The 13,500-nt window shown below is 36.1% G+C and overlaps 1 long non-coding RNA gene across 1 annotated transcript in view; it reads right to left on the bottom strand.

The window, feature by feature from the left end:
* LOC127523515 (uncharacterized) overlaps positions 1-13,500 on the bottom strand; it is a 39,263-nt gene that overhangs the window by 6,424 nt on the left and 19,339 nt on the right. Inside the window, exon 7 of the long non-coding RNA XR_007932887.1 lies at positions 13,246-13,325. This is a non-coding gene — a long non-coding RNA (uncharacterized LOC127523515). The remainder of the gene's footprint in view (positions 1-13,245; positions 13,326-13,500) is intronic.

Here is a 13,500-nt window from a genome sequence, read left to right on the forward strand (position 1 = left end):
CAGATGGATGGATGGATGGGGTAGAGACAAATCGATAATGTAAACAGACAGACAATTGATAGATTGAAAGATAGATAGATAGATAGATAGATAGATAACATTTAAATATAAATTTACCTTAAGTAAGCAATAAAGCAATATCAGCAATAATAATACCTTATTGCTTTTATAAATGGTTACCACACAATACAAATATTAAAGCCAAAAATATGTATTAATGCAACTTTAATGAAGTAAACTTTAACTAAAAGCCTTCCTTCCGCCCGAAAAAATAGTCCCTGACCGTGAACAGCAACAGAAGTTACATTATTACGCCATTAGATGGCGGCAAAGACTGTCTTTATGAGTGTATCAGTCAGTAGCGAAGACTTTTACATTGAAAAGAATGAATTGTTGTGAACACGGAACAAGACGCAACTGACAAATGCTTTGACTAGTGACTGTCAGTCACGGGAAAACCCCTTAACTGTTAAAAGGACAAGATAATACATCGGACATTTAAACAGATTTTTTTATTATGAACATAGGACTGACCTGAAGGAAAATGCCAAATCTGAATGCAGGCAATAAACTCGTTCACTCGATCTTTTTCTCACAGTACTCTTCTACAAAATACAGTAAGCTTCAATGAACAATATCAATTGAGAACAAACAGTTTACGTTGCTAAGAGTGGTTTCTAAGGGTGTTGTATAGTGATACACAGAACCGTTGGGTGAAGCGGTCATAGCCGTGTTTTATCATAATCAAGAACAGGAACTAACCATTTTATAAATAAGAATAAATATTCACTGGAGTAAAAAGTGAGCAACATTTCCTGGTCTCCCCTATCTCCAGTATCCCTCTTTGAGATCTCTAACTCATTAAAGCAATCACTGAGCCTTATCTAACTATTAACCCTGTTGTACATCACTGAATTGGATGTATCAGTGTGGTTCTTAACCAGTGAAAAGAGAAGGCTTAAAAAAAAAAAAAAACGTTCACACTAATGGAGGCCATTTAATCAAATCGAATGATGCCATTGTAATCTGACAATGTAATATTAATTCAAATATCAATGCAGATGCAATTCGCCAGCCAAATATTTCTCCATTTTAATGCTGAGAAAAGTAGACCATTTTTAATGAGGAAGTAATTGGATACTGCGGCAGCCATATATCCGAATTAAAAAACACAGCATGCGTGACCCTCGCACGACATTTGAATATGACCAATGAGTCACAGAAGGACTGTCGCACCTGGAGGGTTTGTTGGTGTGCCTCGCTGTGCTGTTGAACTGTATTTTGCACTGGTAAAAGGGCACATGGCGACCTGATACAACTATATCTGTAAATTAAACCTGAGGTCAAGGTGAACCGAGACCAGACGAGCTGTCACTGCAGATTACCCCTGCCTGATGATCTAAGAGGGGTCCGAAGCTACCGGGCAGCCTGCTGCCAGAAATGTGTCGTTAAAATCTGAAATGACCAAGCCAGATCCTCTCCTCCTCCTCATGCCCTTATCTTTCAAAGAGGTGCGGGCAGTTTCCGCAGCACTTCGAGGTAATGTGCTTATAATGGATGTAAGAATGTTACTCTCCGCTCACGTAGACCGTGTCTATTTCTCATGAAGCCCTAATCATCAAACAGTCTACTGCCTGAATAAGACCGGAGACCATTTTAACATAATGACAACAGGGAAAGTTCTGCCATAGTAAATTTTCGATCTAATTGAGATCATTTGTCTTCGATAACGTTTCAAATGAGCCTTAATGATACTGAGCAGCAGACAGTGTCACATTAAAAGCCTCTAAAACACATGTGGAGCCGTCATTAATTTTTCAATCAAAAGAGAAAAATGCTAGGCACAACGCTGCCATTAGGTTGCTGCAGCACGAAAATGTCTGTCAAAGTCACGACTTCTTGATTTCTCTGCATATTCACCACCAACGGGGTGAGGCTTGACACGAGGCTTGACTTCTTGTTGTGGTGGAAACAGTTTAATCACAGCATTTAGACTGAGTAGGGGAACGGGCGTCATACGGAGAGCTATTTGGAGAGACCAATGACCCATGGACTGCATTGAACTGTGGGAAACGCCTCCAGTCCGGAGGGACACCGCATGGTTGCGGCAGCACCGTGGCATGAAAGATGCTCACACACATCAATCATTCCGATGATAGAGAGCGATCAGAGAGATGACGCTAACGCGCTCGTATATTGTTGTTTTTCTCGTGTGGCATCGTAAACTAGTCGCACATCATAAAGAATAACACATGAAAGTCGTTTCATTTATGTCTTGCTGGCGGTCTGAGAGTTAACTGCTGGCGGAGCGTCAAGCGTCTTCAATAAGCTGTCAATTACAGCACGGATCCCAAACTCTGTAAGCTGATGGGAGGATTAGATTTGATGTAGGTTTCTTATTACCGGAGGCCACTTTAGAGTTCTACTATAACTTGTTAAGTCAGCAAGGACAGAAATATGTGAACACCTTCCCTCCGCTGTTACCTGATTCAGTAGTGTCAGCCTTCTTATCAAAGTCACGTCAATGAACGAGTGTGAAACAGCAGGTGTGTGACGGTGACCCACCAGGCTAAAAAGAGATCGATTGTCATGTATCTCTTTGATATTGCGTGCGTCTTAAAACAGTCGCATCAGCGTTTAACATTCGCAGCTGGTACTTCTTCTCAAGGCTTCGGGCTCTAAGACTCAACTCTGCTATCTTGTTCTTTTCTTTTGGACTTTGCCGCGTTGAATGCAATTATTCTGCTGAATGTGACTATTTTACTATAGTTAAAGAGACCCAACTTCTTACAAAACTTTCAGTTCAATCAATTCTACTGCAATTTTGTCATTTTTTACTCAGCCTCATGACGCTCTTAACCTGTACGACAGCCAATATTATGCTCTAAAAATGCTGGGTTAAAAACAACCCAGTAGAATTATTTTTGGGTTAAATGTTTGCCTAACCTGCTGGGTAGTTTTATTTAACTCAACTATTGTTTAAAAATTACTATATTACTGTATTGCTTGCTTAAAATGAACCCAAAGTATTTTGGAAATACCTATTTTGGGTTCATTTTAAGCCAGCCATATAGTAATTTTTAAACAATAGTTGGTTTAAATAAAACTTCCCAGCATGTTGGGCAAACATTTAACCCATCCGCTGGGTTAAAACAACCCAATTGCTGGGTTTGTCTATTTTCAACCCAACTTTTTTAACCCAGAATTTATATATTTTATAAAAAGTCACTCCTTTCCATGCAATTACAATTGAACTGGAGCTGTCAAGAATCAAAAAGGACATGAAAAGCATCATAAACGTATATAAAATCAGTCCAAATGCATAATATTCACTGAAAATCGAGATATGCATTCATTTCAATCAGTTGATTACAGAAGTAGCAATGTCCAATTTGTGAACGAATCATTCTCCTGAATCAAATCTTTTCAATGAATGGAATGATTTACTTACAAATCAGACAAGTTTTGCAATGGCATGAGACTTTTATTTTTGAGTGAACTATTCCTTTATTGCACATATAATGAAAGCCATTTATAATTAATATGTTGTATTCAGTTTTCTTGCATAAAAAAGAACATATTACTGGAAACAAAGGTAAAATTTAAATAATAATAATAATTTGAAAGGAACCTTACCAGGAGGCAACAATGTACTACAAAGGAAAATTAATTAATTAAAACATTCTTGTATTTATTTTAATATTTGCAGTGACATTGAGTAATGTAAAATTACTAAAGCATTTGATGTAAAATAACTAACCGACAGAATGTAATGGTACCTAAAAAAAATTCTGAAAGACGGCAACCATATTTACTTCACATCCATTTCACTGTGGCACTGTGGCTTCTAGACAACAAACACATTTAATATATTTTCTTTAAAACATAGAAAGCATTTATGACTCAAATTGTTTTAAAATGAACAAATGCAAATCATATTTTTTGATAGTTGAATAATCAGTACAAATGTGCATCCTCCACATGGTGCACTATGCCGGAAAAAGATTGAAAAGAAAAGAATAGAAAAAATTACAGTGACTATTCTGTGGGGAATTTACTAAGAATGAATTGTGCACACTGATAGAGTTTCTTATTTACACCGACAATTCACTAAAGGAATTCAGGGAAACACCTGCAAATCAGGTCAGAGGCCAACCGTGATCCAGCATACTTCACTGGGGCCGGTACAGAATCACTTCACCACCTCTGGGTATTTCCGGTTATGATTCTCTTCTCCATCATTTGATGAATTTCTATAGCCATGGTCACTATAGAAAATTCCATCTCTTTTAAACTAATTCAATTTACTGCCTTCTTTACTGCTTGCTATACTATTTTGTTCCAAATAAATTAAAAATAAAATAACAGATTTTTTTTTTTTTTTAAATGTTAAATTGAATGTAGGCATCACAACATCACTGTACATTGTACAGTATGAAAAATAGATGTGAATATTTCCCTATAGCTAGAATAGTTCACTCAAAAAGAACAATATTATTATGTGTTACTCACCCTCATGTCTTTCCAATCCGGTCTCCATGGAAAACAAAACAAATAATTTCAGAAGAAGGTAGTCTTTTATAAATCATTTTTACGAAGATTGCTCCTTTACAAGCAAGGAACTGGGGCTGTCAAGAATCAAAAAGGACATAAAAGCACCATAAAAGCATGATAAAATTGGGCCAAATAACTTGCACTATGACAAAAATATTTGAAAGATCACATTTAACAGCATTATTAAATTAAAGGGTTAGTTCACCCAAAAATGAAAATTCTGTCATTTATTACTCACCCTCGTGTCGTTCCACATCCGTAAATCCGTAAGACCTTCGTTCATCTTCAGAACACAAATTAAGATGCTTTGTTTATGCAAAAAAAAAAAAAAATGACCACTTTATTTACAAAATAATATTATCCAAAGCATGTTCACGAAACAATGTCAGCTTTCGCGTGAACACAAAACGCATGCGTCGTGATGCTCTCGTGAACATGCGTTACAGATCAATATTTTTAAGTAAAGTGGTAAATTATGTTTTTTTGTTTTTTTTTTGCACAAACAAAACACTCACGTTGCTTCATAAAATTGAGTTTAAGCCACTGATGTCACATGGAGTACTTTAATGATGTCTTTTTCCTACCTTTCTGGACCTTGGAGCAGTAGTTGCGTTGGATCTCTATGGAGAGACAGAAACCTCTCAGACTTCATCAAAAAGATTTTAATTTGAGTTCTGAAGATGAACGAAGGTCTTACGGATGTGGAACGACATGAGGGTGAGTAATTAATGACTGAATTTTCATTTTGGGTGAACTAACCCTTTAAATTAAGTTAAATGTAAAAAATATGGGAAATGAGCATGCACAATTAAACATCCAATAAATAATAATAATAAAAAAATACTAATATTGGTTAATAATCAATATATTGTGCATCCCTAATTTTATGGTCATCTGACAAGCATTGTGTGCTTGCATAGTAAAGATTTTTATTTTTATTTGTACCCATACGCTATTAAAAATAAAGATTCTAAAAAGGTGTTTCTGCAGTCACAGAAGAACCATTTTGGGTTCCCCAAAGAATCTTTCAATAATCTAAAGAACCTTTTTCCACAAAAAAAAAAAAAAAAACCTTTTGCGGAATGCAAAGGTTCCATGGATGTTAAAGTTTCTTCATGGAACCATCGCTGCCAATAAACAACCTTTATTTTTAAGCGTGTGTGCAACATTGATCAAATGCTTTATTCAAAAATACGGTTGTTGAATGTGTTTGATGAAATATTAATAATGTAACTTACCACTTTTATTAGACGCATAGAGATGCACAATGACTTGGGAGGCAAAAGGCAGATTATTAATCAATAATGCACGTCTTATTTGATGTGCCAAGATAGGTTAAAAAAGGGTATCTTCAAGACATGACAGAGGGAAAAAAAGAGAAGACAGCGAGGGAAAGATTAAAGAAAAGGACCCTGAAGTTTTACAGGGTCATGCCACAGGCAGTAAACAGGTACTCTAGAACGAGCTCAAGGGGGCATGATGAGTGGAACACCGCCCAGATGTACAATTAATCATTTGAGTCATGCGGCCCAATGTCCCACCGGATGTACTCATCGCTTTTTAAAATCCATCTTAAAAAGCAGCCCAGCTCTCCAGAGACTTAGAGGGTAATAGTCAGGTAGGGGCTCTAGAGGTGTTTGGCTATGACGATAGCAGCCTAACAAGCTGCGCAGGGCACTGGAGGTTATGGTGATGCCTTGGCGTTATGGGATTCTGAACCAATTTGGGATAACAGCTTGATGGATTTGCAGACACTCAGAAAGGTCTAACGGTTATATATTTATATATAACAGCAATATTTTTTTTTCATCTCTGCACTTAGTAGCGGTTTTGTTGTGGGTACCGCCAAGAGTTGTCGGCTCATAAGTGATACGTTCAAAAGCCTTGTAAAATAAAACTAAACGTGATATATCTTCTTAAAGACATACTGTCGTGGGAGAGGAACGATATAACTAAATTATATCATGGGCATTATTGAATGCCACTCTTTAAATGTAATTTACTCCATAAAAGTCCATAAATCTAATTTACAGAGAACTTGCCAATTACTCTGTGAAAGAAGGCACTCACAGAGAGTCGGCGAAAATGCATTCTGATAAAGCACTCAGCATCTCCATAAAACCGCTTGCCAACGAGAAAAAGCCCTGATACTTCACCTGACTGAGCTCATAAAAAGATTTTATATTTGGCACTTTGGTAGATTTGCGAGGTCTTGTAGACCTTGACTCGAGCTACTAGCGAGGACTTCCTGACCTACTGTATGGAAGAAAACTACACATATCTTAAAAAAAACACGAGAAAGCCTTTTTCAAGCTCTTAAAAAGAGCACAACCCCCCCCCCCCCACCCCCCCCACCTTGGCCTCGCTCAGTTACTGCTAGTCTTGCTCACACACACCACTTATAATGCCATCGCAAGCTTCATTACACAAACATCGGCAAAGAATGAGCCACATAAGCATCAAAACAGCATTTTAAGCGACAGCCGTGACCTCATTCGGCACTGCGGAATGACTCTGAAGCATTTAAAACGGAGGTGCACGCCCCACTATATTGTAATACCCATTTCAGATAAAATTCGGAAGAGAAGTGTTAATGGTTGCACAAATTTTTGCATATTTTGGCTCCATCTGGGTGATTTTCTTGGGGGAAAACTGTAATTGCCATTCTTGAATGCGGGTTGCCCGCCTCTTTTGAGCGGCAGTAATACGCATCCATCATATCTCCCGTGATTATGGGAGCTGCAGATGCCAGTCATGTCATTTCCAGCTTATTGCTGATGGCACGGTCTTCTTGTGCCGTTGATGTGTAATTTGGGAGGTTTAGGAAGGAGAAGACGAGCAGGAGAGAAGTGGTGAGGGCTGATTTAGATAATTGCAGTTTCGGTTGCCAAACTGAAGGCTTGCATTAGTGTCTTACCCAAACGCAAGGGTACGAACAGCAGAAGGTAAACAGCTTTGAGATTACCCAGCTTGTTTTTATTTTGACACACCTCTACGGGTTTGAATGAATGACAGATTGTACTCTAAGGCGATAGCTTCATAAATTAAACAACACGGTTTAGTAAAGTAAAAGCACTCACACAATCTTCCAGAGGTTTTTTTGAATAAAACAAAAAATATATATATAGGGTCTTGTGAACATACGGGTAACATGATGTAATAAATGCCTTTAGACTAGCAAACCTGTCAACGAAATAACTGCTAAAGTCTACGGCAAAGTCCAGTTTGTATATGTTTTGTATCATGATATCTATACCTTTTTCAATAAGTACACGTGAATCATGTTGTTTAATTCGATGGCACCATCTAGTGGTCAATGGTCCGTTTGTCCTGTATTTCACTTAAGCTAGGTCTTTTTTTTAGTTAGTTACAAAGTAAAAGTGCTTAATTATTAGGCAGTTTGAAACTTCAGGCCGTTAGGAAAGGTATAAGTGAATAAGTTTTTAATGTAAATTATTTACAAATGTATAACTATTTGTTATTCACTTTTAATAATATTTAATAACATGAATATATATGTTATTTCACATTTGAATAGTACAGATAATTAATTGAGACACTGCAAAATGTACGTTTATATTACAGCTCAAACTATTGTTACACAATATTGTAATATTAATTTAAATATGTTAATTTATTTAGAAATATTTAGGATTAAAAATAGTGTAATAAAATAAATACATGTGTGTGAATTTGTAAAGAGAATATTATATACACAACAAATCTTTTCTTTCACATTAAATAGTACATATTAGATTACTTCCTACGGCTTCTCTGTAACAATACTGCCAATGTTGAAGTTTGATCTTTTATCCACATTACCAGAAACCACAGCAGTTCTAGCCATATTCTGTGATTGCTTAACATATCACGTTTACACTATTTTCACCCTCCAAACTAATCTGCATACATTTTCGTTGGATCTTTTTAGGGAAACAAACATCGCATTGAAATACTAGACCTGCATTTTAACGCACAACAGATTCGGGTGTCCTTGACTTCTTATGCTGAGTTCAGCAGTTACTTGGTGCCATCTTGAGGTGAAATTCTGTATGGTGTGCAAACAATGCCACACTTTACCAAGGTCACCTGAACATCTGCCGCCACGTGAGAATGCCATGAGCATGATGAAATATCTCTGAAACATGGTTACTGCATCTCGGCCTGTAGTATGACTCCTCTGTTCACGGTCATTTTAGAAATTCAATCATTTAAGAAAAAAAAAGACAAAAATAGACAATTTAGTTCATTAAATATCGATATTTTAGAAACTGCACCTGTGTTAAGATGATCTAACACACACACTTCAGGTATACGTCTTAAGTTTAGGTGATAATATAAGTTCTCCGATTTTTTGCTAGCTTCAAGTCATAGAAGAGAGGTCTTACGTGACTTGTTTCTCATTTTCGTAAAGAATGGAATCTTGTGATGGCACTATTAAAATAGAAGAAAAAAATATAAAGATGGATGACCTAGAAGACAACAAAACAATCATATTAACAATTTGACATTTAAACAAAATAAATCTGTCAAAACCCCTGAAAATGATTTTGAGGTTGTGGTAATACACTTTCATGTATATTTTAAATGTCATTTAAAATGCCTGTTTAAATAAATAAATAAATAAATAACTGGGGAAAAAAAAAAACTCTATTAACTTTCCTAGCAGAACCCACTGACGCATTGGAGATAAATTAATGCTCTTAAATAATGTAGTTCAAATAATGGGTTTAAATAATTTAGTTTGATTTACCAGAGTCACCATTCACCTACACACATGTCCAAATGTCCTACGCCTTTTTTGCAGATCGGGATGTTGGTTGTCTTTGAAGACCCTCCAACATGCACCAATACCATTACTCCGTAATGTCCCATAAAGGTTCCTTATTGGCATTGGTGGTTCCATGAAGAACCTTTCTATTGCACAAAAGGTTCTTAAAAGGTTCTTTGGATTGTCCTTCACACTAAGAAAAAAAACTTCTTTTAAGAACTTTTCACTGAAATGTTCTGTGGGGAACCAAAAATAGTTCTTCTACAGCATCGCTGCAAAAATCCATTTTTGGAACCCTTATTATTAAAAGTGGTAAAATCATGTTGAAATGATAAGTTGGAAACACAAATTCATTTGAATTTAAATCAGAGTCTATGTTTTGGTTACAGACCAATTAAGTAATAAATAACATCACATCATTTGGTAATGCAATTCACCAGATTTCAACAGATTTATATGTACCATTTTCATGATGTTTTGATAGATCATTGTTTTGATACAATAAATAAATTAATATTTGTCATAAAGCAACTTCCGCAAAGACACTCAGAAATATAAATGACTACTGGCAAAAAATAAATAAATAAAAAGATCAATTAAATCTTTATAAAGCAGCCATTTAGAGCTGCTGATGACTTTCTAGTAGCGCAGCCTTGATGAGAATGAATTTGGGTTTCTCCTTGACCTAGAAAGCAGGTCTCTCATTTCATGAAGTGCCTCAATAGATTTGTGCCCAACCATTCATGAATATTGCTCTGCAATCTTTCAACTTGAAAGGTTCAGAGGGCCATGGCCATGGGTTATGACAGTCTTTTATCTTGACGGATCGAGGTTGAGGAGAAATTACGGTTTCTGCAAGGTGCCAAAAGCTGGTTCTTCTGCCGTAACTAGCCTGAGGTTTAATGCTTTGCCTTCTCCGAAGAATTTTAGTAATTTAAATTAATAAAATTTGTAATTGTTCTGCTTTATGCCTCTCTTTGGGAAAGTTAAAATGGATTACTCTTTATTAGTAATTTGTCATTCAGCTGACACTTTCATCCAAAGCAACTTGTGGTACCCTTATTACAGGGACAAATCCCCCTGGAGTATCCTGAGGTTAAGTGTCTCGCTCAAGGACACATTGGATTGGCTTCTGCTATTTGAACCTACAATGAACTTACAACACCTTCAGGATACTCCGCCTCTGGATACGTGTTTTGCGAATGGAATATTCAGAACATTGAGGAAAAAAGCTTAAAAATATTAAAAAAAAATATATATTATATATATATATATATATATATACATATATATACACACACAAGCTTGTAATAATGACTTCAGAAGTGGAAAGTAGGGAATTTCCGAAATCAGGTGTTTACCTGGGTTTGGCTCAAATAATGCTCAAATTCAGAGTAAATAAAGTATGAAAAATTTCAGTATTGGTGTAGTTATTATGTTTTGCCTTTGTACGACAGTATTGCTATTTGCTATTACAACAGAATAAGTTTCATACATTAAAAAAAACAACAACCCACAATGTGTCTGTTGAAGAATTTGGATGGTCCTCTTAGTAGACAGCACTTGTTGCATTTGATTTGGAAGAACTTTTCCCAACAATTTCCATGTCAACTGTTTAAAGTAACTGAGTTTGTGCCGCACATGTTGTATTCTGTATAAGTGCCAGTAAACCACTGTACATTTGAGAAAACAATGCATCAAATAACTGATGTTCAGACAGACATGTGTAATCATATGCAAGTAAGTAAGTGGAGTCCTCCAGGATTAGATAGGAACAGCATGTGAAGGGCAATCAGAACGCTGTGACAGAACGCTGTGAAAGACTAATCCTTGTGCTGGAAAAAGCCCTATCACCAAATTTCCTGCAAGACTGTTGAAAATAGGGTGTGTTTGAACCCCCTGTCATTTCAAAGGAAATAGGAGAGCACCTTCTCCCAGGAGCCTGAAAGCTTCCTAGCTTGAAGAAAATCTCTAGGGGGGCATCAGGGTCACAACAACACAAGCGGATCTATATTCTATATTTGTGCCTCTATACTTGCTTTAGGGTAACGTTGGTCCACCTGACACCGATGTCTTAAAAGTGACCTGAGATACTTGACAGGGTCACATAATCTATATGAGACAACTTTTAACCAGAAGTTGTTTCATTGTAAAGGCAAAGGTCTTTTGCTACATATAAATACTAAAAATTTGCACTCAGGTTCCTATATATTTAGACCTACATGGTAAATAAACAGAAATGGGGGGGGGAAAGTCCTGATAATGATTGTTTAAATCCACAAGAGATTGAAATCCCTAATATTCTTATCTCTATAATGAACAAAAAAGCAAAGGCTATAACTTTCAGTTCATCAAAGGGCTCTACATGATCCCAGCCGAGGAAAAAGAGTCTTATCTAGCAAAACAATCTGTCATTTTCTAAAAAAAAAAAAATCGCATAGGAAAGGTCACGCGTGATGAAGGCAGAAGTACTGCGGTAGGGCGAAAGTAGGGCAAAAAACTCAGGTAACACTTTATTTTAGGGTCTTTTAACTAGTTGCTCATTAGCATGTTTATTACTAGAATATTGGCTGTTGTGTATTGATGAGTTTATTGAGGGAAAAGTCATAGTTAATAGTTTATATGTGTTCCCTATACTAAAGTGTTACCAAAACTCAGCTTCAAAATTGTCCGACATCATTGTTTTACCTTTTTTTTTTTAAAGGGCGTTTGACTTAGTCTTTGCACGATGCTTTGTAAACACTTGCTCGGTACTTCTGCCTACGTTGCGCGTGACCTTTCCAACGTGATTACGTAATGCGTGGTGCATCGCAGAGCAGCGCAAGATGAGCATTTGTGGTTGAAAAGTATATATTTTTTTCTTTTGGAAAATGACCGATCGTTTTGCTAGATAAGACCCTTATTCCTCGTCTGGGATCATGTAGAGCCCTTTGAAGCAGCATTTAAACTGCAATTTGGACCTTCAACCTGTTGGACCCCGGTGAAGTCCACTATATGGATAAAAATCCTGGAATGTTTTCCTCAAAAGCCTTAATTTCTTTTCAACTGAAGAAAGAAAGACATGAACATCTTGGGGGTGAGTAAATTATCAGGAAATTTTAATTCTGAAGTGAACTAATCCTTTAAGTGAATCAGATTTTGATTCAACCACTCCTAGGGAGATCAGTCAGAATTCGTCAGATTGAGTCAAAGAAGTACCTAGTCTTTTCAAAAAAATATATTAAGAGATCCAGTAAGAGTCATTTGATCATGAACTGGACTACTAAACTGGTTGGGGGTATGTTTTTTGATTAGCTGAAGATTTAATAAATGACATTGAGTTTGTACTACTATGCACTATAAGCAATGATATATAGGCCTACATATTTTAAAGTAATGTCATTTGTGTATAGTTAAAGGGACAGTTCACCCAAAAATTTAAATTTTATTTAATTTTTACTCACCCTCAAGTTGTTCCAAACCTGTATGAATTTCTTTCTTCTTCTTTCTGTTCTTCTGTTGAACACAGAAGATATTTTGAAGAATATGGGTAACCAAACAGTTGATGGACCCTATTGACTTCCATACTATGAATCAACTGTTTGGTTACCGACATTCTTCACTTTTGCTTCAGCAGAAGAAAGAAATTCATACAGGTTTGGAACAACTTGACGGTGAGTAAATGATGACAGAATTTTAATTTTTGGGTGAACTATCCCTTTAATATAATTATAGTTGATGCCTTGATGGAGACCCGATTTCTCACCAGCTTATATGAGTCTTGTTTGTGAACGGGTTGCGCGGTATGTTTAGATTCACTCATAAGAGTAATTTGCTCGTAAAACGGACTTGTACCTTTTGTTTTTGATTCACTAAAAAGAACCCGCTCATATATGTCAATTTCTCGTAAATTGGATCTCTCAATAGAAATGTTTTCTTACCATTTATTTTGCCGTTTCGTATCCATCACATTCAGTAGCAAGTGACAATAAGCATGTGTGAAGGACAAATGCAATGAGCACTGAAAAAAAAAAGGTGTAGAAACAATTTTCACTCAGAAATTGCTATTAAATTTCTTAATTACAAAGACATGGCAAGTAACAAATTGAATTAAACATGACATTTATAAGTAGAATGAAAATATTATTCACACTTTTCTTTTTTCTTAAATCTGCCTTATTTTGTGGTAAAGAGAA

The sequence above is a fragment of the Ctenopharyngodon idella genome, chromosome 12, assembly GCF_019924925.1.
Source record: "Ctenopharyngodon idella isolate HZGC_01 chromosome 12, HZGC01, whole genome shotgun sequence".
NCBI classification, from domain to species: domain Eukaryota; kingdom Metazoa; phylum Chordata; class Actinopteri; order Cypriniformes; family Xenocyprididae; genus Ctenopharyngodon; species Ctenopharyngodon idella.